General features: G+C 31.7%; 2 long non-coding RNA genes across 2 annotated transcripts; both read right to left on the reverse strand.

Annotated features, from left to right (window-relative positions):
• Positions 1-9208: 9208 nt before the first annotated feature.
• On the reverse strand, positions 9209-13937 carry LOC140016238 (uncharacterized). Its single transcript, XR_011822577.1, has 3 exons — positions 13659-13937; positions 12004-12052; positions 9209-10204 (listed from the first exon to the last, which is right to left on the reverse strand). It is a non-coding gene; the product is annotated as an uncharacterized lncRNA (long non-coding RNA).
• Positions 13938-19910: 5973 nt separating this feature from the next.
• On the reverse strand, positions 19911-24162 carry LOC140015684 (uncharacterized). Its single transcript, XR_011822314.1, has 2 exons — positions 23900-24162; positions 19911-20314 (listed from the first exon to the last, which is right to left on the reverse strand). It is a non-coding gene; the product is annotated as an uncharacterized lncRNA (long non-coding RNA).
• Positions 24163-25234: the final 1072 nt, after the last annotated feature.

A 25234-nucleotide genomic window follows, 5' to 3' on the forward strand; every position in this document is an offset into this window, starting at 1 on the left:
GCTTAGTTGTCTTGTCTATGCTTAAAGCCTTAAAATTAGTGAATAGAGAATATGAATTTATATGTTAAATATGTAATATAATTTTAGAGCACACTAATACTTGCAAGTTACAAGTTACGTATTCAAATGTTCAATAATTCAAACATGAATGATGTACCAAACTGCCAATATCTAAATTCTAATTACTAATTATGTTTATTGTTTAATATTTAGTATTATACCTATACTTATTAATTATTATCTAATTCTAGTCATGTATAAAAGGAGAAGTATTATAGTTATGTTATGTATTGTTGTATATTCATATTATTATAATCATAAGTACATGATAATACCATATACTAACTATTATTAATAGCATTTAGGTATATAATATAATAATATTTTATTAGTATATACTAATACTAAATAGCATTTATCTATATATTATATAATTTTATAACTAATTTGGTATTCGAATGCGGTAATATGATACCTATTTCATCTTACCGAATTTGAATTCGAAATCAGTTATTACCAAATTTATAATCTCATTATCTATTTCATACCATATTAGAATTTGATGAATTTGGTAAATATTGCTTTTGTACCAAATTATCAAATACCTGATTTCAAATTATCAAATTGAGTTTGAAATCGCGTATGAATTCCGTACGTACTGAATTTGCTCACCCCTATATACTTTCCCTATCTAATCTTACCTATTCTCCCTTGTTTCTATTTACTTTTCTTAGTTTTTTTTGGGTATTTCAACGACTGATATTGCTGCTGCATGAAATGGAACCGGAGAAATTGATTAAAGAGTGTGTTCACAACTTCCTTTTGGTTGCACAGTCTATTGTACCAAGTTGTGTCCGTATTCATCTGTTATGCCAATGATTATTTAGGTTCACATTAACCCGAAGGGATAAACAAACCAACATCGATACTCTATAGCAAAGGAAAGCTTGAGTACTATAGAAACGCAACTTTTCACTGATGGTTACCCAAATTTTGGGTAGCACTACAAATACACAAGAATTCTAGATAGTCTTGTCTGGAAAAATTTCACCTACTGTTTTTTCCATTCTTTGGCAGAAAAACCACATATATATACAGCTCATAATGTTGTTCTGATTCACGGACTCAAAAAAAAAAAAAAAAGATTTGGCAACTTTTAATTGGGTGCTTTCTACGAATGTTAAAATGAAGAAGAAATACCAAGTTAGCAATATATTGCTTTTGGGGGTGACTGATTAATTATGATAAAGCCGTTGCTAGGACTTCAAATTTGTAGTTGAGTTGATCTATGTGCCACCGTATAAGTATATTTGATTTGATGAATTTGCATAAAAATAGTGAAGAGAATTAGTTGCCTCAGAAAGCTTTCTGGAAAATTATGTTGAAACTAGGGCTACAAATGAGTCGAGTCGAATTGAACTTTGGGCTAATCGAATCGAGTCTCGACTAAATTTTACCAAACTCAAACTCGAGCTCAAGCTCGACGAGCCGGCAATTTAAAGCTCGAACTCGACTCAAATCAATTCGAGCCAAGTTCGAGCTCGAGCTCGAACTCGAAAAAAATAAAAAATAATTATTTTATTTTTAAAAAAATAAATAAATTAATATTTTTTCTTAATAAATAATAAAATATTAAGGATATATATGTAATTTTATTATTAAAATAAGAAAATAAGAAAATATATATATACTTAAAAATATATATATACTTAAAATAAAAAATATAAAAAATATTATATATATATACTTGAGCTCGCGAGCCTAACGAGTTTAATATTTTGAGCTCGAGTTCGAGCTCGATTTCGACTCGAGCTTGACTCGAACCGCTTGCAAGCGGCTCGATTCGTTTGCAGCCCTAGCTGAAACCTTATGCAGTTGACGTCTGTTAGAATCTTGAAAATTCTATGGCTTCGAACACAGATATTAACATATTGGGCTTATATATCCAGGAAGTCACGGCCAAGACCTTTCAAACCCATCCAAGTCGCGACTTTATTTAGAATCCTTTGTCGCATCTAAACTGGCATTAGTCTCTGGTTAACCTTTCAAGCAATAGTAAATATAGATAAAGGAGTCAAGAACTAGTAGTGTATTATGAAGGCTTGGAAGTGTTTATTTCTACTACTAAAAAAAAAAAAAACTTTATAGTAGAGTGAATTGGATCTAGAAATTGATATGTCAATATCTTGATAAAGTGTAAGTCTATGGTAACATGAAGACAAAATTGATTTTATTTACGATATCACTCTTTACAAACTGATATTACATCAAGCAATTACCAGAGAAAAAAACAAAAATTCACAAAGAAATAGATATCGAGCAATTACAAGAGAAAAAAAAAACAAAAATTCAAGAAACCCAAAGAAGAAACATTACCTACAATATTTGTATTTCTTGGTGATGATTTTCTCTTGGCTGCCTCTATCTCTCGAAAAGCATGAAGAAAAAATCATATATATGGACGACACTAGCATTTTAGCGGCACTAGAGTTTTAGCTTTGCTAAGACTGCAATTTCTATTTTCCTTTTTTGGGTTAATTTTTTTGAACCTGGTTTTTGCAGCTGATGTATATCTGGTGTAGTGAGTGGTGGCTGAGCTATTATAATTTGAATGAGGTGTTGGGATTATGTGAATTCTTGAACGGAGTCTAACTCTTTACTGTCCTTTTCATTGTGGTGTCTCCTAGAGACTATCCTCATGCAGAAAATGCACCAAGTTGTTAGCGGAGCGGAGGTGGTGAAACGGTGAGAGAGGAATGGACAGCATTAGGGTTTTACATATATATGGAAAATGACCAATTTGTCCATAAACTTTTTTGTGGGTATTAATTTAGTTCCTAACTTTTATTTATGACCAATTTGATGCTTGAACTTATTTTGTAGTTCCAATTAAGGTCCTCCTCAATGGCACCACCACCTAAACTAATCTAGCTCCTAATTGACTAACTAAACAAGAGTATTATGGGAACGTTACTCATCGGATTGTAATAAAAGAAGTAAATAGTGTAAAATATCACTCGACAAAACTTTTTAATCGTATAAAAAATCACAAGGTAAAATTTTTTAAAGTTTAATTTTATGATTTTTTGTATGATTTATTTGATTTATTATAACCATGTGAGTCACGTTTCCAAAATACTCATGTTTAGTTAGTCAATTAGAGGTTGGATCAGTTTTAATTGGAACTACAAAATAAGTTTACGTATCAAATTGGTTAGGAATAAAAGTTTGGAACTAAAACAGCATTGATGAAAAAATTTAGGGAGGATATTAGCTATTTTCCCTATATGCTAATAATCCTTGATTTCCTGGTGCCTTAGTACAGTCTTTTTTCTATTTATTGCGAATTTATACAAATATGAATAATTTAAATATGTAAATTACCAACAATTCTAGATGTCCATTCATATTAACTTTAAAAAATTAATATATTCTAAATGTTCAAGTATTTACTAATTTTTAAAAATTTGTTTACATACCTTCACTATAATATGATAGTATACACCAAATAATGTATCCCATATCAAAAACTTGGAAGATATTCTTTTTCTTTTATAAATATTCTTTTAGATAATTTAAATTTTTATAATGATCATAAACCTAGAACTATATTTTCACATTTAATTAAGTAGAAAAGATCCAACAATCCATTTTTTTCATTAATAAATATTTAGTTTCCAACAATATTGGTAATTCTGTCAGTGTAACAATTAATTCTCTTTTTTACACTAAGTTAATTCAAAATTAAGGGAAGAGATGATGAATAATTTGAATACTAATCAACGATATGGTGATGAAACTAAATAATTTATGAAATATGTAAGATTTTAATAATTGTAATTTGAAAAAGCTTTTCTACAGTTTTATGTAATAATTTGATAGAAAGGAGATATTATTAAGATAAGATTAGTTATTTTTCAAAAGTTATTTTAGATATCCTTAAGATAAGATTAGTTATTTTTTAAATTTATTTTAGAATTAGGGATAATTTTTAAACATATAATATAATATTCAATATAGGTAAAATCCAAATCAGCCATAACCCGTTAATTCTCTTCAATTAGGCATGTTTTTAAATTTATTTTAAAATTAGGGATAATTTTTAAACATGTAATATAATATTCAATATAGGTAAAATCTAAATGACCCATAACCCATTAATTCTGTTCAATTAGGCTTGCCACACAGGAGTGAGAAACACTTTAAGACAGCAATTTTTATTTTATTTTTTTTGGGTTAATTTTTTGAACCTGGTTTGCTTGCGGCTGATGTATATCTGATGTGGTGAGTGGTGGCTGAGCTATTATAATTTGAATGATGTGTTGGGATTTTGTGAATTCTGGGAAGGAGTCTAAGTCTTAACTGTCCTTTTCGCAAAAAAAGGACTTCATGAAGAAAAAGCATCAAGTTGTTAGTGGAGGGGAGGTGGTGAAACGGTGAGAGAGGAATGGTTGGCATTAGGGTTTTACATATATATGAAAAATGACCAATTTTGTTCCTAAACTTTTCTGTTGGTATTAATTTAGTCCCTAACTTTTATTTTTGACCAATTTGATGCGTGAAATTATTTTGTAGTTCCAATTAAAGTCCTCCACAGTGGCACCACCACCTAAACTAATCTAGCTCCTAATTGACTAACTAAACAGAAGTATTATGGGAACGTCACTTGTCAGATTGTAATAAAAGAAGTAAATAATGTAAAATATCACTCGATAAAACTTTTAAATCATATAAAAAATCACGAGAATTTTTTTAAAGTTTAATTTTATGATTTTTTATTTGATTTACTTGATTTATTATAACCATGTGAGTTATGTTTCCAAAATACTCATGTTTAGTTAGTTAATTAGAAGTCGGATCAGTTTTAATTGGAACTACAAAATTAGTTTACGTATCAAATTGGTTAGGAATAAAAGATTGGAAATAAAATAGCATTGATGAAAAAAATTTAGGGAGGATATTAGCTATTTTCCCTATATGCTAATTATCCCTAATTTCCTCTTTTACTATATATGTTAATAATGATTTTTTGAGAGGGAAAGGAGGGGATAGGGGATTTTAGGGCCTGCGGGTATTAGGGTTTAAGAAAAATTATAGGCAGCGGATGGAGACGGATACCCAAGTGGATTGCTAAAGGATGAAGGGATAATTTTAGAAACATTACCCTTAGATTTCTAACAATATCACTTAGTACTTTTGAAGTTTAAAAAATAAGGGATAATTTCAAAAACCTCCCCTGAGATGTTTGACAGTCTCACTAGCCTCTCCTGAGATTTTTAAAATATCGGCCACCTCCCCTAAAACTAATCAAACAGTAACAAATCCAACTTGTTAGAACTCGAAAATTTTCTTATTTCTAGGCATTATTTTATTTCCTTGCACACATTTTCTTCTTTTATTATATTAATATTATAGATATTTTTATAAGTGGGTATAGTATTTAAATCATTTTTCTAGAATAAGTTAGTTCATGCGCCATTAGTAGTATATATTGGACGTGGAACCCGCTAGTGCGTTAAGTGCGGTGAATTTTGACAACTAGGTAAAGTTTTGTATTAAGGAATATTATTTTATAAGGAGCCATTATTGACAATTAGAGATTAGCTAGATAGATTAACCATTGGGAGAAAGAAGATAAGTTTAAACCCTAAAAGGTGCCAAGTGTCGTGACCCGATTGGAGTTAGACTTTGACCAAAGGTTTCACAACTTTCCTAGAACTAATTTTGACCAAGATTTTTCTCATTTTCTCCCTTGCTTGGCCGGCCACCTTGAGAGGAAAAACCAAGAGAGTTTCTTCAACTTCAACTTCAAGTCTTGCTCAAATCTTGAGTTTCAACCGTTGAATCATCAAATTACTCCATCAAAGTTGCTTACTAAGGAGGACTAAAGCTTTTAGTGAAATAAATTTGGGAGGAAGAAGCCTAAGCTACCATTTTTCTTGAGGTTTCAAGGTACTTTGCTTAGAAATTTCCTCTTTGTTTTACTAATGGTAAATTAGTGGCTTATAGTGGCTAAATATGTTGTTTTGTGGAAGATTTCATGGTTTAAAGTAGAGTTTCGATAAATTTCAGATTTATTGGTGATTTTTCTGTCCTCATATGATGAGTAATGGTTGGCCATGGTTTTGATAGTTTGTTATGTGAAATACTGAAGCTTGATAGGCTAGTATACTTTGCCTAAAGAAATTTCAGCTTAGGGTGCATAAATTTCAGATTTAGGGTTTCCAATTTTGGTGTAATTGTGGTGGATTTGGGAGTTACCAATTTATTGTACATGAAGGGTATTGTGACCCTAATTAAGTGTGTTAAATGGTTTATGATTTGTATGTGAAATTGTGGTTGAATTGAGATGAGATTGGGTGGATGTTAGGTTGGAAAAGAAAGAAAAACAAGGGAAGTGCTGCCGAAATTTTCACAGGACCCTTGAGCAGTTTTGGGAAATCTATTGTATCTTGATCAAGAAAAATTAGAATTAAGTTCTGTTTATTGCGTTTGAAACTAGATTCATAGAGCTGCAAACCTTGAAAATTTCAGGCCCTAGTTCTGTCTGTGTGATTTATGGTAATTTTCCAAAATTGACTGAAATTACATACATGTTCTGTCTTTTACTCGATGAAGCAGCGACTTGAGGCTCAAATTTGACTGACTTGTGGCATGAATCTTATAAATGTGTCTTTTGAGAAATTGTAATCCTTTGTGTCTATTTTCCGACGTATAAATTTTATCAATTTTGGATTAATCTTGAGATATGATTTTTCAAATGGTGGTGCGCAAAACTGGAAAATCCTGTTTTCCTAGAATTATTCTTACTTTCATTTTGCACCTTAAGTTTGGAGTTAGTAAATCATTGTAGGTATGGTTTTGGGTAGAAACGAAGGGTTTTTGGATCGTTCATGTCTTTAGGACCAACTACTACCTTTTCACTCCAAAACTATACTTTTATGTTACATTGGTAATTTACTTGGTTAGGCATATGACTCGTAATCAAGTCTCAATTGTTTTACCTTGGTGGTTTAGGACGTGCCGGTGATCCAAGTACTTCGGGAGAAAAAGTTTGAAGTTGTTTATTTGAACTGGTGAGTGTACCACTTCCCTAATTTGTTGCTTATCTAGGCTATCTGTGACTTCTGTATACTCTGTATGAAACGAGGGTGTACTTTATCACACTCGTTTCTCTCATCTGTTTATTCTGGTTCCTGTATACTGTATGAGTCTGTATTTGTTCTCTGTATCTGTTCTCTGCATTTGTTGATGTCGTTTGGAGGGTTGAGTCCAACGACTATTCTATGACCTTTGAGCTCAAAACCGGGGACTAGTTGCTCGAGTCCAGCCGGCAAGGGTCTGGTCGATTAGACAATGAACCACGGTAGTCCACTTCTAGGAAATCTTTGGGTATTAGAGACTCTGGATTTTCGGTATACTCGAGTATTACCACTTCTATTTCTGTTGAGGTGTTCAGGCCCGGTGAGGGGTATGTTTGGTGGACGGCATTGGTGTCAAAGTGGTGCTCTACTGGACTGATTTCTTTATTTGAAAGTTGACGGAGTGTCAATTACTATTTGATCAAGCTCCGGTGAAGAAAAGGGGAATTTGGCTCTTGAGAGCTACCTGTATCTTTTCTATTTGAAGTATTTGTTCATTTCCTTATCTGGTGTATATATTTGACTACCTATACTTCTGGTACCTCATTGAGCTTAAACTCACCCGTTCCCGTTATTTTGTTTTTCTTACAGGGTTCAAAATGTTGAAACCATGATTTTGGAAAAGAGAATTGAGCTAATAGATGTATATCATCTTGTTACGCTCTTTTGTAATCGAAAACTCTAATTGTATTTTGCTTAAGTATCACACTTTGATTTTGTAAAGTTTTCATTGTATATATATATAAGCGTGTGTTTGTGTATCTCAAGTGTAGTTGTTTGAGATTGTAAGTCTCTGTGGCTATAGCGAACTTTTCCGGAACCCATTGGTAAGATCAAGTGAGCGCGACATTTGAACGTGGAAAGAAAAATTTCTGGCGGGAAACCCTTGCAGAGAATCCGGCCACATATCTGGCCAGTTCTTGGCCGGATTGGCAGGGGACGTTGAAAAAAATTTGGATGGGTCACTGCCTTGAATCAGGCCAACTTCCGGCCGGATTGTGACGTGGCCACTTGTCGTTTCGTTTTCATTTTGTTTTCCTTTTCATTGAATTGTGTAATTGAAGTCCCGTTTCACCGTATGGTTTAGTAAATCATATTTTAGCTTAGTGGTCTTCATTTGTTGGTTTCTTGGGTTCTATCACGTGTTACGTAGGGTTTGCGAGTGTTTTGACTACGTAGTCCTGGCAAGAGTTAGGCAGACGGTCCGCCGAACCCTCTGCTTCGCCTTAGGGAGAGGTGGGGCTGTCACACAACTTATTTCAAAAAGAATTATATAAAATGTGTATCATGAGAGAGAAAAAACTTCATTCCATAGCTATCCTTGAGATTGTCATTAGTGGGTTCGAAGTGCGCGAGGTATACATATAACAATTAAGCATCATCCATAGTCAAGTTTTACATTTATAAATATTTAAATACTCCACACGCGATTTTTCTGCAAGTATATAGGTCGTAATCGAGTATAGGGTATTAAGGATTGAACCCATAGGGAAGATTTTCAATTACTGGTGGTTTTCGAACTTCTTTATTATTTAGACTACCAAAAAAGTAAAAGTAATAAAAATAACACTAGAAAGCTCCTAGAGGTATGGAATTTCTTACTACTCTTGCAAATGAAATTACCGGTTAAGTGAATGCTATTATCTTGGTTAGTTATGGCATAATTTCCTTATGTTTGTGAAACCTACACTCGTAGTGAATCAACTATACTTGTAATTAAGCCATACCTACTCTCGTGGTTATGAATTAACTACAAATTCATTTCTTTTATGAAATTACATGAAACAAGTCACTAAAGCCATATAGGTGCTCCTGTACTCTCATGAGTGAACTTCCTAGGTTTATCACTTTCTTGAACTAGTGTTAAATTCCAATTCTTATTGCAAACTTAACAGTTTAAATTATCACAATAAATGGCCGGTTAATCATGATTAGAAAAATAAAAGTGATAAATAATTTGCTCAAAATAACATAATCAAATTACCAAGTAAACATCATTAACAAGATATAGCAAGTTCATCCATAACTCTAGACATAAACTTTAACTAAATATGATAAAACACAAATCCAAACTTGTAGTATAACTAAATATGAAATCAAATACAAGAGAGAAAGTAGTAGAAGAGATATCACCCTTGTCACTTGAAATCAACTCTCCATTTTTACTCTTCAATTTTTATCCAAATCTAGCTACCAATACAAGAATGATAAACTACACTAACTACTCTATACTACCCCAACTAATGAACTAAAGAAATTCTAGTGAAAGTTATATTTTTTGTGAGTTTCTCTAGCGTTCCAAAGTTGTGAAAATGTCCTCCAAAGACTTTTATATATAGAGGAACTTCTTGCAAGAGACAAAGTGTTAAATCATGTCTTGAGCCCATAAACAAGTTAGATATGAGTTGTAAAGCTTCTTGAGCAGCTGTCTTGGGTTGTTTCCGTTGATATTCTTGTTGGAAAATGGGTCAAAAAACTTGTGTGAACAAAACACAAGTTACAGCCAAAATTGAGGAATACGCTATTTCAAGCCACGTATTCATATAGTCACGTTTTCACTTCTGCGCACTTAGCACCACTTCAACTACTATTTTCTCACTGATGGAGGCCGAACTAGCTCTTGTGCAAAATATGAAATTGTAGCCCTTTGAGTTAGCTTTCCAATGCCTTAAGAATTATTTAATTTGGAGTTCTGTAGACCAAATTATGACCAAAATACTCACAACTGGTCAGAGCTCTATTTTAGCTTTCGACAATAGGGATTCACTTCTGTATTTCGACTTTTTGACAATGAAAACGATTGAACTGGACTTTGTTGTCTTCATACTAGATGTAGATTTATCTTAGCTTCAAAATGGTTCAAGAATCATCTCAATCCAACACTTTTAGCTCAATATATAGTCAAAATACGAAAATGTGTCAAAACTGTGAAAACTTGCTTTCTTTTGTTCTTGATTGCATTCCCTCCTTTGCACTTCATATTCTCTTTTATCACTTTAAACTATCATCAATCATCAAAATATGTTATCAACTCACTCCATTTGATGATTGAATCATTAAACCTACAAAACATGAAGTTTTCACCATAAAAATCCACAGAAATGCAATTTTTACCAATTAAACCACACAATGCATATTTTCACTAGAAACTTAGTTAATTAGATATAAAAGTGACTAAAATACACCAAAACTAACTATAAAACATATTAAGAACACGCAAAATATCTACTTATCAAATACCCCCACACTTGAACCATTGCTTTTCCTCAAGCAATAAAAAATACAAACTATGAATGATCCAATATTTTGAAATAAAACATATGTGCACCATTTAACTTCATTTCCTCAAAACAAGGTAAACAACTGTTATGTAATCATGCAACTAAACTCAAATACTCATAATATCAAGTAAAGGAGAGTTAATTATACCATAATTTTAACTAGTTCAAGGCAATTTTCCATCTTTACCCAATTTCACAAGCAAGTAACTCATATGGTCGATAAAATGCTTCCTAAACTCATGATCATCTTCTTATTAAACTTGGAAAGGGATTTATTCATATCACATAACTAAATATTGCTTAAGTTCTGTCGCACCCCATTTTTTGAAAGAAAAATAAATCCAAGTGTGAAAAAATGAGTTTTTATTAAAAAATGAGTAAAAAATGAGTTTTTGATTTTAGCAAATAAATAAAGAAAATGGGCCTAAATGGAACTTAAAAGTGCGACGATTTTGATCAAAAATAAAAGTCTAAAAACGGTCTTTTAGGAAAAATAGGAGTCGCCACTTGGTATCAAGTTTAGATGTACCAAGTCACCCAAAAAATATTTTTTAAATAAATAAAAATAAATAAAACCCTTTTTAAACGACTTCAAATCTTTGAAAAACAAGAGAAAAGGATTCGGGAATCACGGTTAAAGAAAGGGAAGGCAAGGATAAAATCCAAGGCATGCTTTCAACCTAACCAAGGCTAGTTTCGAGATTTAATCAAAAAGTTATAATCGCCTATCTCCCATGTTCAAAAAATAATGCTCCTAATTTAAACAAACAAATGAACTAACTTATTTTCACAATTTTTTAAATGAGGTGCAATTCTAAATGATATGATTAACACATATAGAGGATATGAGATGTATATATAGAGGAAATATCATGCAAAATGGTAAAGATTCTAAAAAGTAGAAAATATGCATGAAATGTAGTGATTGTCACACAAACATGATCTAGTGCATGGACGTTCCCTAAGGGTCTAGCATTGGACTAGTTCATATCTATAAATTCTCACTAGCGTTAGACTAGTGAAAAATCGAAAAAATGGCCACAACTAGCATTGGACTAGTGTGGTGACGTCATGCATTTATTATAAACAAATAAATCATATAAAATATAATTAAAGCAAATAAACACATAATGCACATAGAACACATAACACATATTCATAATTTCTAGATGCAAAACCCTAATAAAAGCGAATAAACATGTAAACACACAAGCATGCAAGCACATAAGAAAATAAAAGCAAATAGAAGCCTAATTATTATATTCAGGGTTCTAATTACAATTTAAGGGGGGAATTTAAAAAATAATAACCTAATTATTACATTTATCTAACTAAATACATTTTTAGTAAAAATTAAAACCTATCGGTTACATATGCTAACTAAATACATGTCTTGGGCACCAATCTATCACAATTTGGCATTTTAATGCCTTCAAATAATCATCAAAAATTAAATAAAATAAATGAAACTTAAAATGAGTAAAATGAATAATTAAAAGAAAAAAGCACTCAAAACATGTAATTACACATAAAAAAACATTGGAGCACATAAAAGAATTTGAAATAATAAAAGAGATTACCTCCCTTGAACTTGTGGTTGAATGGGACAAAATTTGCCCTACTTATGCTCTAAAATCAACAAAATGATTAAGGGATCAATTTAATTATAAAGAAAGGAAAATAATCATGAAATCTACCAATCAAAGTACTTAAATAAAGTATAATCAACAATTAAAGAAGAAAAGTAACTTATATTTAAGAAATCAAAACTATTAGGGATCTAATTGCAAAGATTAAGAAAGTTGTAGGGGTCAAATTAAATTATTACAAAGATTGGAGGTCAAAATTAAAGAAAAATAAAGTTTAGGGACCAAATTACAATAAAATAGGGTCCTAGTTGAAATAAAACTAAAGTTTTTATGGCCACAGTAAAACAACTCAAAAATCCGGAGATTGAAACGCAATTTCAGGATTTGGTTTCTTAGCCAAATGGGCCATTGGGCCATCTTCATTAGCATTTGGGCCAGAGAATTATTTTTGCCCGACCGTGAGTCCAAAGAAAATGAAACGGGTTAGCCCACCTCTTTACCAAATCAAACCCAAGTTATAAACCCAGAAAGCAATAACCAAAACCCAATCAAAAAATAAATCAAACCACCGTCAAAACTCAATTAAATTAAACCTAATCCAATTCTCCTCTAATTTTTATTAAAACCCAATAAGATAATAAAATAACTAAAAATTTTTAAGGTCTTATTTCATCCCAAAATCCAGAATTAATTTGTCCAACAATCTACCTAAAATATGTAAGAAAAAAATAATTATGATTTAAAAGGGGCAAAATTGATTTATTGCAGCAGTTTTTGGGCCGTGATGAAATTAGGCAAAGGTTGGGGGGCTTAAATGAAAATCTCAGAAATTGTCATGCATCCTGCCCGAAGCTTTCTTGCAGCTTTCTTCTACATTTTTTCTGCTGGCGGCAATGGCTGCGTCGGTGACGGACTGCCATCGGTCGCCAATCGCCGGCAACTTATTCCGTCATCAAATTTTACCAAAATACACACCCAACTCAATTTTTCGTGTAGATTCCATTTCCGGAGTTATTTACCCATCCCAACTTTCGGTTCACTTTGTGTACACGTCCCAACTTTCGGTTCACTTTGTGTACACGTCCCAACTTTCGGTTCACTTTTTGTAAAAAAGTGAACCGAAAGTGGACAAATGGTAAAAAAATAGCCCAGTTTTTATTTTTTTAAAACACTCAAACCTTCACCAAAAATCATAAAAATTATACTACAACACTGCTTATCACTTCTAAAATGCAACTATGATTTTAATTTGACAAGAAAACAATATAAAGAGGCTAAATTAAAGCAAAGCAGCCCCTAAAAAATTCATTTTTTTGTTGCCTTTTAGACTACAATATCGACAAAAACTTAATTAAACAACTTCTCCAAACCATTAACTAGAAATGATTATTTATTTTAACAACAATATATGTACAAAATTAATATTTTAATTTGATTTTCCATTTAAGCATTTTCTCAAATACTTGGCATGTATACACAAGAATCATCTCCTCTTTCTTAATCTAATTTATGCCATGCCCAACACCACAATAATAAAAAAAAACAGCAAGAGAAAAACACTAATTAACAACTAAACATACTTACAATATAACTAATTAAAAAAAAGGCTGAAAAAAAAAATATGTAACAAAAATAAAAGGAAATACCTCAATAAGAGTATTAGTCCCTTACTAAAATTTTTGATGAAATTCCCAAGCATCAACCGTTTTTGTTGGCTTGGTTGTGTTTGATTTGTGAGGGGATATGTTGTGAATTGAGAAAAATGTGGGGGGGGGGGATAGAACCGAGAGGGAGTAAGGGAGGGATATTTTTTTTCTTCTTCTCTGTTTTCTTTCTTCTGCCCAAGTCCGAGAGAGGGAGAGAGCGAGGAGCCAGCCTGCAAAATTTAGAGAGCTTACCCTCTTCTTCTCTCGTGTGCTTCGGTCAAAAAGGTGATAGCCATCATGAGCCATCATGAAGGCCCATGATGGCTTATGATGACTTCCTTTTTTTTTAAACAAAAACTAATTTTTGTTTTCTTTTGTTTTTCTGTTTTTTCCTAAAACTAACCTGCAAATATAAGAAAAATGCACATTAAAATGCAAGAAAATAAATAACTCATTAAATAGAAAAAATTCAAGAAAACATTAAAAATTGTTAAAAATTTGGTGTCTACAGCTTGCCCATCTTTGTTTAGAGTTTCAAAGAAAGTCAAGACAAAGATGTAGACACCAAATTGTTTACCTGTCTCTTCTAACTGCACCTGAGCTAAAATAACAAACCAACACTTGGCTATAATTATTGAGCAAAATGATGCAATAACGTTGCAGAAAATGAGGCCGAATTCATGTAGAGTTGCCTACGTATTCCACGATGGGAATCAGGTCAAACGTAGTTCGAATACAAGTGAACCACAATGAAATAAGTGCATTGAACATCTGTGATCTTTGCAGAGTCGAAGAAATCTGAACTCTTAGAACTTCTAAACATGAAACACAAAATAACTGAGAAACCACAATTATTAATCAAAACAGTCAATAAAAGTAGATTGTCATACGCTTCAAGAAGAAATGTAGAAGGGTGCGCTGCGGACACTGAGACTTACCAACAGAAAATCAAATTTGATTGCCAAAAAGGGGGTAGAAGGGTGCGTAGCAGACGCTGAGACTCACCAACAAGAAATTAAATATGATTGTCAAGAAATAATAGGTTAGTAGGATAAGACCCAAACCCAACAAAATAAAACGGTCGATGGGAGAAAAATCCAAACCCGCCGAAGTTGGTGGGATAAAATCCAAGTTCAACAAAATAAAAATTGTCGGTGGGATAAAATTCAAACCCGCAGATATTGGTGGGATAAAATCGAAAACCAATAAAATAAAATGGTTGGTGGGATAAAACCCAAACCCGTCAATGATGGTGGAATAAAATCCAATCCCAACAAAATAAAATGATCGGTGGGAGAAAATTCAAACCCACCGTAGTTGGTGGGATACAACCCAAACCCAACAAAATAAAACGATCAGTGGGATAAAACTCAAACCCGCCGTAGTTGGTGGGATACAACCCAAACCCAACAAAATAAAATGGTCAGTGGGGTCCAAACCCAACAAAATAAAACGGTCAGTGGGATAAAACCCAAACCCGTCGTGGTTGGTAGAATACAACTCAAACCCAACAAAATAAAACTGTCGGTGGGATAAAACCCAAACCCACTGATGTTGGTGGGATAAAACACAAGACCAACAAAATAAAATGGTCGGATAAAACCCAATCCCGTTGATGTTGGTGGGATAAAACTCAAATCCAATAAAATAAAATGATTGGTGGGATAAAATCCAAACCCACCGATGTTGGTGGGATAAAACCCAACCTCAACAAAAGAAAACGATCATTGGAATAAAATCCAAACCTGTCGATATTGATAGGATAAAATTCAAATCTGTCAATGTTGGTGGGATACAATCCAAACCCAACAAAATAAAATAGTCGGTGGGATAAAATTCAAACCCGCCGTGGTTGATGGGATACAACCCAATCCCAATAAAATGAAACGGTCGGTGGGATAAAATCCAACCCCGCCGTTAATCTACTTTAGATGGTATTTCAAAAAGAAAAATCACATAATCTGATAAAGAATTTTTTATACATATCTAAATCGATTGGTTGAGAAAAAAACCGGTCCATCCATTTCTATGAGAATGAGTGTTCCTCTGGATAGCACTCTTTGAACAATAAATGGTCCTTACCAAGTTGGAGGAAACTTTCCTTTAACTTCCTCTTGAATCGGAAGAATTCGCTTCAAAACCTTATTCTTGCTTCAAATAGGTGAGATTTATCTTTCTTGTCATAAGCAATGAACCATCCTTTGTCGATAGCATTGTCCATGGCAAATAACATTCAACCTCTTTTTCATCCATTGGAGACAACAACTCCTTGTACTCCTTGATCAATTTGATTTTTTCTACCCAAGCTTTCGTCAAAATGCACAAGGACGGGATCTTAATTTTGGCAGGAATTATCACTTCCATTCGAAGCATAAGGTGTTGCCCCAACTTAGAAATGTAATCTCAAAGTGAAATACTCCCAAAAGTTCAATCGCAAATATTTGCAAAATGGAAGGAAAAACTCTTCTTTTTTTTCACTCTTTTTTTTTTCCTTTTTTCAAGTTGGCTGCTGAAATATATACTCCTTCTGAATGGATAGTCTATTCTCCACTTTGCAATGTAGTATTATTGCCCCTTTTTATTCGTGATTACCCTCCAAATTTGCAAGATTTTGACTTGCGTCTTTTTCTCGATCTTAACCATAAACCTGCACAAGGGGGATTTTTCAAAGTACTTGAATTTTTCAAAATTCTTCTTCTTTTCTTCTCTCTTTTTTTCTTTTTTTTTTGAGCAATGATATAACAATTAAGGTTCATGCAAAGTGTTGACTTATCAAAATTTGAAAAACATACTTGATCTTGAACATACACTACAAATGTATTATAAAATTTTGTCTCAATTTAAACCTATTTGGCAAAATCTCACAAATATATTACAAAAAGTTTGCTCCAGTTTGGGCCTATTATTTGCAAAATAATCATGTGCAATATGAATAGAAACTATATTTTTTAAATAAAGAATTTAAATGTCATGTCCAAACTCATATAGAAGATTTCATGCTAAACCCCTCAAAACAAGACCAATTTGCAAAAAATTTCTTCCTCACTTTAGGATTGTTGTTTAGAGAAACTGATCTCTTTTCTTATTAGTTCATTCTTTAGGACCGAACAAGCGGGTATTATTTCTAATTTTGAGGTGACTAAGAGAAATGATAGGTTAGGATTTGTCTTTTTTTGTACCCAAATTGTATCTAACCCATTCAATATCACATTTTTGTGAAAATAAATAGTTTATCACTCTTATTTTTTGAAAAAATACAGTCAACATATAAGTTTTATAAGTTTGTAACATATGGGTAAAAGCGATAGCTAAATATATGAAAACAGGTTATGATCTTATAATCATGAGTGATTGGTAGATTCCTTATAGGCATGATCTTTACTTCAAATTGTCATGAAAGATAAGTTAGTGATGGATTTTATGAGTTTGTAATGTGGTTTGACAACGATAGCTAAAAGAAATAAAATTTTCAAGAACAATGCACTTAAGATCTCATTTCTTTTCAAAAATTGCCCCAATTTTGGACTCAAAACCCGGGACCCCATTTTGACTTTTTTTTTTTTTATCAATCACTAGAGGGAATTCAGCATTGGATGTTTTTGTATTTTTCTTTTCATTTCATCATTTTACATTTTTCTTTGTTTCTCTCTCTTTTCTTTTTTCCTTCTTTTTTTTTTCTTTCTTCTTATTCCTCTTTTTTTTTTCTAATACTGAGATCCCAAATGTCATTGATAGAATTGAAAATTACCTAATTTTTAGAGTATAGATTGCCTATCTATCTTTCTGATACTGAAGACCAAATATCAATGGTAGAATCAAATTCTCCCAACTTGTAATTTTTTTCTCCTTTTTTTCACTTTTTTTTTTCTTTATTTGATGTCCCTTAATTTTTAGCATCTTTGCCATTTTTGAAAATTCTCAAATCTCCTTCTCCAATATGGGGTGTGATCATAAGTGCTTTTGAAACGAACCACCAATTTAAACTCAAATGAAGATGCAAAGGATGGACAGTGTTTAGATAGTAGAAACGATAGCCAAAATATCATTCTTATTTCTCATGACAACCAAAGTAAGGAATAGCCCGTTGGGAGAATCCATTCCCCTTTGACATGTAAAATTATGATTACTAAGGCTCTTATTTGAAACGAAATTGTACTTTTAAAGGCTCAAATGGGAGAGCAAATGATAAAATATGTATAGATAGAGAAACGAACGCCTAAAGTATCATTTCGAATTTTCGAAGCAAATAAGACGTAATGTACATTTTTACTTTCATTTAGATTTAGATTGAATTTGATTAGACATAGTGGGCATTTTCACGGTAAAGATTGTCCCACTTTGAAGCTCCTCAACCAATGTGACTGAATTTGGAGGTTCGATAGAAGTGGATAAAAATGTGAATTGTAAAAATGAAATAGAAAAGTGTCAAGGTTGATCTTTTATGACAAACTATCAAATTTGAGTGACGCCTTTTATTTTCGATTACTCTCATTGAATAGTTTAGGCTACAAATCCAGTGTATACAAAGATTTTTGAAAATTGAACATACACTCATGAATTTTCAAGCAAGAAGTCGAAAAATCTCAACTTAGTCGTATTTTTTAAAATCCATCATGAAATCTTCTAACGAGCAAATAAAGAATGAATATATACAAAACATTAATTGTCTAAATAAAAACTTTATTACGCAAATGTTTGAAAATTTTTTTTCTCAAATACAATACATACGAGAAAAGAAAAAACTCTAAAGAAGACACTTTCATATATATACACACTTTCTCTTTCTTCTTTTTTTTAGGACAAAATGTGTTAGAAATAACAAATCAATAGATTTTTTTTAAACAACTGTATCATGAAATCTCTTAAATGCTTTAGAGTAGCATTTTCAAATGGATTGTAGGATCTGTCCAAAAATCAAGTAATACTTGTAATTTTTAAATTTTTTTAAAAATTTATTAGACCAAAATTGTTATCAGATACAGCAAAAAATATTTTTTCAATGAAACATCTTTTATAAATGTAGGGGAGGAGGAAAAAAAAAAACCAAAATTAGTAAGTAAAAATATAAAATCGGTATGCATGCCCTATGGGAGGAGCCCTTTTTATGCCAAGAGTTGGCCTAGTACGAAAAATGCAATCCTCTAAGGTAAGTTCCATACAATACTTGATGGATCTGATCGACATATTGTGATTCGAGTGAAAAGCTATTTGAAAAAAATTGTGACTAATTGGAATGACAAGAGACATTTGTCCTAACAAAATGAGGATAAAATTCAAATGAATTGATTGCTTTGATTGATACATAAAGTGATGTTAAAATCAATTTAGTGTACAAGAGCCTATTTTTGAAAGGATTGCAATGTTTCGACTAGTTTCTTCAGTAAACTATAGATCGAAACCTTAAAAGAGAATAAACGGGTCAAATGGATCGGATGGAATTGATGATTTATTTAAAAAATTGATTAGATTATTCTAAACATGAATAAATGGGTCAAATGGATTGAATTGAATTGACAGTTTATTTGAAAATTGACTAGAGTGTCCTAAAAGTGAATAAACTAGTCAAATGAATTGAATGAAATTAACGATTTATTCAAAAATTGACTGGATTGTCATAGAACCGAATAAGCTCGTAAAATGGATTGGATGGAATTAACGATTTATTCAAAAATTGACTGGATTGTCAGCTCATTTGTGGTTGTCAAATTTCACAAATTTTGTTGTATTGCATTAATCTATGAGCTTTCTAAAATCAAGATTTGGCCTCAATATATTTATCATCTCAACAATAAGAAATTATTTGTAAATTTCTTCAACTTAATGTCCTTCACGCCAAGAATTTTTACCAATTTTGATAGTACAGCCAAAAAATGATTATTAGATGTTCATATTCAAATGTGCAAAAGTTGTTTCATCATCTTCAGTGCTATCATCATGAAAGGAATCAGATCCTACCTTACCTTGTGCACTACCCCTTTTGATGGCACAAAAATATAAATATGCAAGTCTCCTTGGATTATATATTTGAGACACGAGGTGGCTTATTCTTGATGTAGGATTCCCTATACAACATTCCTTCTATGGTTGACGCATGATGCCAGTTTATTAAAACAAGTAAATATGTGATAACAGGAATTAAACGTGACCTAAAGGAACCCTTTTATATGCCATGGTAGGCTTAAAAATGAAATGCAATATTTAAATGCAATAATTTGTAATTTAAACGTGTGAGAATCTATCCACTAAGGTGGGTTCTAAAAGAGTACCATCCCAGAACTCTTATTTTCTAAAGTTTGTGAATGCAAAAGAAGAGAAAACAAGGAGAGATTAGTTCAACAAATAGCACAAAACACGTTGGGGCAATAAATGATACAAAAATGGAAAGTAAAGAAAGAAGGGTGGAATCCCTCCCCTCGTGCTTAGTGTTCTCCATTGGGTAAGGTTGACTATATCCTAAGCATTCTAATATGGATGTATGAAGTTAGATTCACTAATGCATCTAGACTCGATTAAGGTTTCAAGTCCCCAAACCTTTAGACAAAAAAGTGAAGGGTCATCAATCCCAAGATTTTTAGTCGGTGGTTCGAGTGATCCGTCGGACATTGCTATGCGCAGGTCGTGCCACGGCCACAGGTCCAAGTGGATCGATGCTAATCCTAATAAGGAAGAGTGGTGTGACAACCATTAAAAGAAAATAAGATGAGGATTATAAACAAATAGCATATGCATGTATGAAGTGCTCTTTTGAAGGAAGGGATTAACATTAAACACACGTAAAGGCTCTAAGGTAATATTCCCCCCACCAAGATGTAAAGCGCGATACAAAAGATACAAGTAAGCGAAAGTAAATAAACAAATTATTATCACATAGACGGGTATCAGGAGACGATTGCGCATGTAGGATGAAATAATCCTAAAAAAGGAAAAGAAATAAAAAAATGCAAACTAAAACATCCCAATGTAATATGTAAATAAGTTAGAAAAAGAAAAGATTTGATTAAATTAAGTGCTCAGATTCTCTAAAAAAAAGTCTCCAGTGAAATTGCCAAACTGTCGCGCCCCATTTTTTGAAATAAAAATAAGTCCAAGTGTGAAAAATGAGTTTTTATTAAAAAAAAGAGTAAAAAATGAGTTTTTGATTTTAGCAAATAAATAAAGAAAATAGGTCTAAATGGGACTTAAAAGTGTGATGATTTTGACCCAAAATAAAAGTCTAAAAAGGATTATTTTAGGAAAAATAGGTGCCGTCACTTGCTATCGAGTTTAGGTGTACCAATTCACCCAAAAAATATTTTTTAAATAAATAAAAATAAATAAAACCTTTTTCAGACAACTCCAAATCTTTGAAAAATAAGAGAAAAGAATTCGGGAATTACGGTTGAAGAAAGAGAAGGCAAGAATAAAATCCAAAATACTTTTTCAACCTAGCCAAAGTTAGTTGCGAGATTTAGTAAAAAATTTTCCTAATTTAACATATGAACTTATCACATTGGGATGTTTCCTACATGATGCAAATCTAAATTTATAGAAAATATCGAGAGGGACAAAATGTCCGTTCAAGGGTTTAATTGCTATCAATCGCATTAATTGTAAAGACCAAAATAATCCCTCAAAAGAGTCACGAGTATGCAAAATGAAATCTAAAAGAAAAGAAAATTAAATTGTATATAAATATAAGTGATCAAGGAAAAAAAGGTGCAATATAATGGGTACGGGAGGCAAAATCTCGTAACATAATTTTCTTATACAGGGATTAATGGGATATTTAAACTAAAAAGTTATAATCGTCCATCTCCTATGTTCAAAAAATAATACACCTAATCTAAACAAGCAAATGAACTAACTTATTTTCACAATTTCTTAAATGATGTGCAATTCTAAATGATATGATTAACACATATAGAGGATAAGGGATATACATATAAAGAAAATATCATGCAAAATGGTAAAGATTCTAAAAAGCAAAAAATATGCATGAAATGTAGTAATTGTCACGCAAATATGATCTAGCACATGGACGTTCCCTAAGGGTCTAGTATTGGATTAGTCTATATCTATAAATTTTCACTGGCGTTAGATTAGTGAAAAATAAAAAAAAAGGCCACAACTAGCGTTGGATCAGTATGATGACGTCATGCATTTATTATAAACAAATAAATCATAAAAAACATAATTAAAGTAAATAAATACATAATGCACATAGAACACATAACATATAATCATAATTTCTAGATGAAAAATTCTAATGAAAGCGAATAAACACGTAAACACACAAGCATGCAAGCACATTTTTAAAAGCAAATGAAAGCAAATAGAAGTCTAACTATTACATTCGGGTTTCTAATTACAATCTAAGAGGGGAAATTTAAAAAATAATAACCTAACTATTACATTTATCTAACTAAATACATTTTTAGTAAAAATTAAAACCTATCAATTACATATGCTAACTAAATACATATCTTGGGCACCTATCTATCACAATTTTGGCATTTTAATGCCTCTCAAATAATCATAAAAAATTAAATAAAATAAATGAAACTTAAAATGAGTAAAATGAATAATTAAAAGAAAAACACACTCAAAACATGTAATTACACATAAAAAATATATTGAAGTACATAAAAGAATTTGAAATAATAAAAGAGGTTACCTCCCTTGAAGTTGTGGTTGAATGGGGCGAAATTTGCCCTACTTATGCTCCAAAATCAATAAAATAATCAAGAGACCAATTTAATTATAAAGAAAGGAAAATAATCATGAAATCTACCAATCAAAGTACTTAAATAAAGTATAATTAACAATTAAAGAAGAAAAGTAATTTATATTTAAGAAATCAAACTATTAAGGACCTAATTGTAAATATTAAGAAAGTTGTAGAGGTCAAATTAAATTATTACAAAGATTAGAGGCCAAAATTAAAGAAAAATAAAGTTTAGGAACCAAATTGCAATTAAAATAGGTACTAGTTGAAGGAAAACTAAGTTTTTATGGCCACAATAAAATAACTCAAAAATCCAGGGACTAAAATGCAATTTCAGGATTTGGTTTCTTAGCCAAACGGGCCATTGGGCCATCTTCATTAGCATTTGGGCCAGAGAATTGTTTTGGCCCGACCGAGAGTCCAAAGAAAATGATGTGGGTCAGCCCACCTCTTTACCAAATCAAACCGAACCAAAGGGGGTGGGTTTCACCCTCTCAAACCCAAGTTATAAACCCAGAAAACAAATAACCACAACCCAATCAAAAAATAAATCAAACTACCTCAATCAAATTAAACCTAATCCAATTCTTCTCTAATTTTTATTAAAACCCAATAAGATAATAAAATAACCAAAAATTTTTAAGGTCTTATTTCATCCTAAAATCCAGAATTAATTTGTCCAACAATCTACCTAAAATATGTAAAAAATAATAATTATGATTTAAAAGGGGCGAAATTGATTTATTGCAGCAGTTTTTGGGACGTGATGAAATTAGGCAAAAGTTGGGGGTTTAAATGAAAATCTCAGAAACTATCATGCATCCTGCCCGAAGCTTTCTTGCAGCTTTCTTCTCATTCTTTCTGCTGGCGGCAATGGCTGCTTCGGTGACGGACCGCCACGGTTGCCAATCGTCGGCGATTTTTTCAGTCATCAAATTTTATCAAAATATACATCCCAACTCAATTTTTCGCGTAGATTCCATTTTCGAAGTTATTTTTTACAAAAATGAATCGAAAGTAGCCAAATGGTCAAAAAATAGCACAGTTTTTATTTTTTGAAACACTCAAACCTTCACAAAAAATCATAAAAATTACACTACAACACTCCTTATCACTTCTAAAATACAACTATGATTTTAATTTGACAAGAAAACAACATAAAAAAGTTAAATTAAAGCAAAGCAGCCCCTAAAAAGTTCATTTTTTTGTTGCCTTTTAGACTACAAAATCGACAAAAACTTAATTAAACAACCTCTCTAAACCATTAACTATTCATGATTATTTATTTTAACAACAATATATGTACAAAATTAACATTTTAATTCGATATTGCATTTAAGCATTTTCTCAAACACTTGGCATGCATACACAAGAATCATCTCCTCTTTCTTAATCTAATTTATGCCATGCCCAACACCACAATAATAAAAAAAACAGCAAGAGAAAAACACTAATTAACAACTAAATATACTTACAATATAACTAATTAAAAAAAAAGGCTGAAAAAAGAAATATATAAACAAATAAAAGAAAATACCTCAATGAGAGTTCTAGTCCTTTGCTAAAATTTTTGATGAAATTCCCAAGCTTCAACCGTTTTTGTTGGCCTGGTTGTGTTTGATTTGTGGGAGGATATGTTGTGAATTGAAAAAAATGGGGGGGATAGAGCTGAGAGAGAGTAAGGGAGAGATTTTTTTCCTTCTTCTCTGTTTTCTTTCTTCTGCCCAAGTCCGAGAGAGGGAGAGAGCGAGGAGCCAGCCTGCAAAATTCAGAGAGCTTTCCCTCCTCTTCTCTCGTGTGCTTTGGTCAAAAAGGTAATGGCCATCATGGCTCATGATGGCTTATGATGACTTCTTTCCTTTTTTTTTTTTTTACCAAAAACTAATTTTTGTTTTATTTTGTTTTTCTGCTTTTTCCTAAAACAAACCTGCAAATATAAGAAAAATGCACATTAAAATACAAGAAAATAAATAGCTCATTAAATTAAAAAAAATTCAAGAAAACATTAAAAATTGACAAAAATTTGGTGTCTACAAGTTGTGAAAGTGTTTTTTTATGCGAAAATCCACATTGTTAGATGAAGATCGCCGGTTACTCAACATTTCACGTACTCAAGTTGCTTTGCATATTCTTAATTCTCGTACTATTTTACGCGAAAGTCGACATTTGTAGATGAAGACTCCCGATTACTAAGTACAAGAACCATTGGAGTAGAATAACTCTTATTCTTTTTTTTTCTCTACTTTTTTTTATCTTTTTTTCAAAGTAAAGTTAATAAACATTTCCTCAAAAGCATAATCATGAGAAAAGTATTGCAATTATTGATCATCTTTATCACTTAACTATGTAAAATCAAGTAAAGAGAAGAAATTTAATCAAATATGCAAAATGCATGCATAATTTTCTCCACTTTATATGATATACTTTCCTATAAATGCACAAATTATAATCACATAATAGTCATTTTCAAATTAAATGAGAAAAGAAATTTTCAAATTGCATATATTTATCTCAAAAGTAGAAGGAATTTGTATTACTAATGGTATGGAACTTGTTGCCCTTTGGATGAACTAGAAAAAATTTGAAACTTTGTGGGGCAATTTTGCAATTTTGGACAAGATTTTGGAAAAAATTTTGAATTTTAACACAAGTCCAATATTTGCAACCAACAAGTCAATCACATACAATGAATATAATTTCAATTCTTTTCCCCTCCCCCACACTTAACATGCATATTGTCCTCAATGTGTAAAAAGAGATATCAAGATAAAGAAAGTAATACTCCCCTATTTTGCGATTGGCGTATCATGAAGTGTCACGATCCATTGTCCACTTATCTCTGACGCCATTAGTAATGGAACCTAAGAATTGA

The sequence above is a fragment of the Coffea arabica genome, chromosome 10c (assembly GCF_036785885.1).
Source record: "Coffea arabica cultivar ET-39 chromosome 10c, Coffea Arabica ET-39 HiFi, whole genome shotgun sequence".
In the NCBI taxonomy this organism is placed as follows: Eukaryota; Viridiplantae; Streptophyta; class Magnoliopsida; order Gentianales; family Rubiaceae; genus Coffea; species Coffea arabica.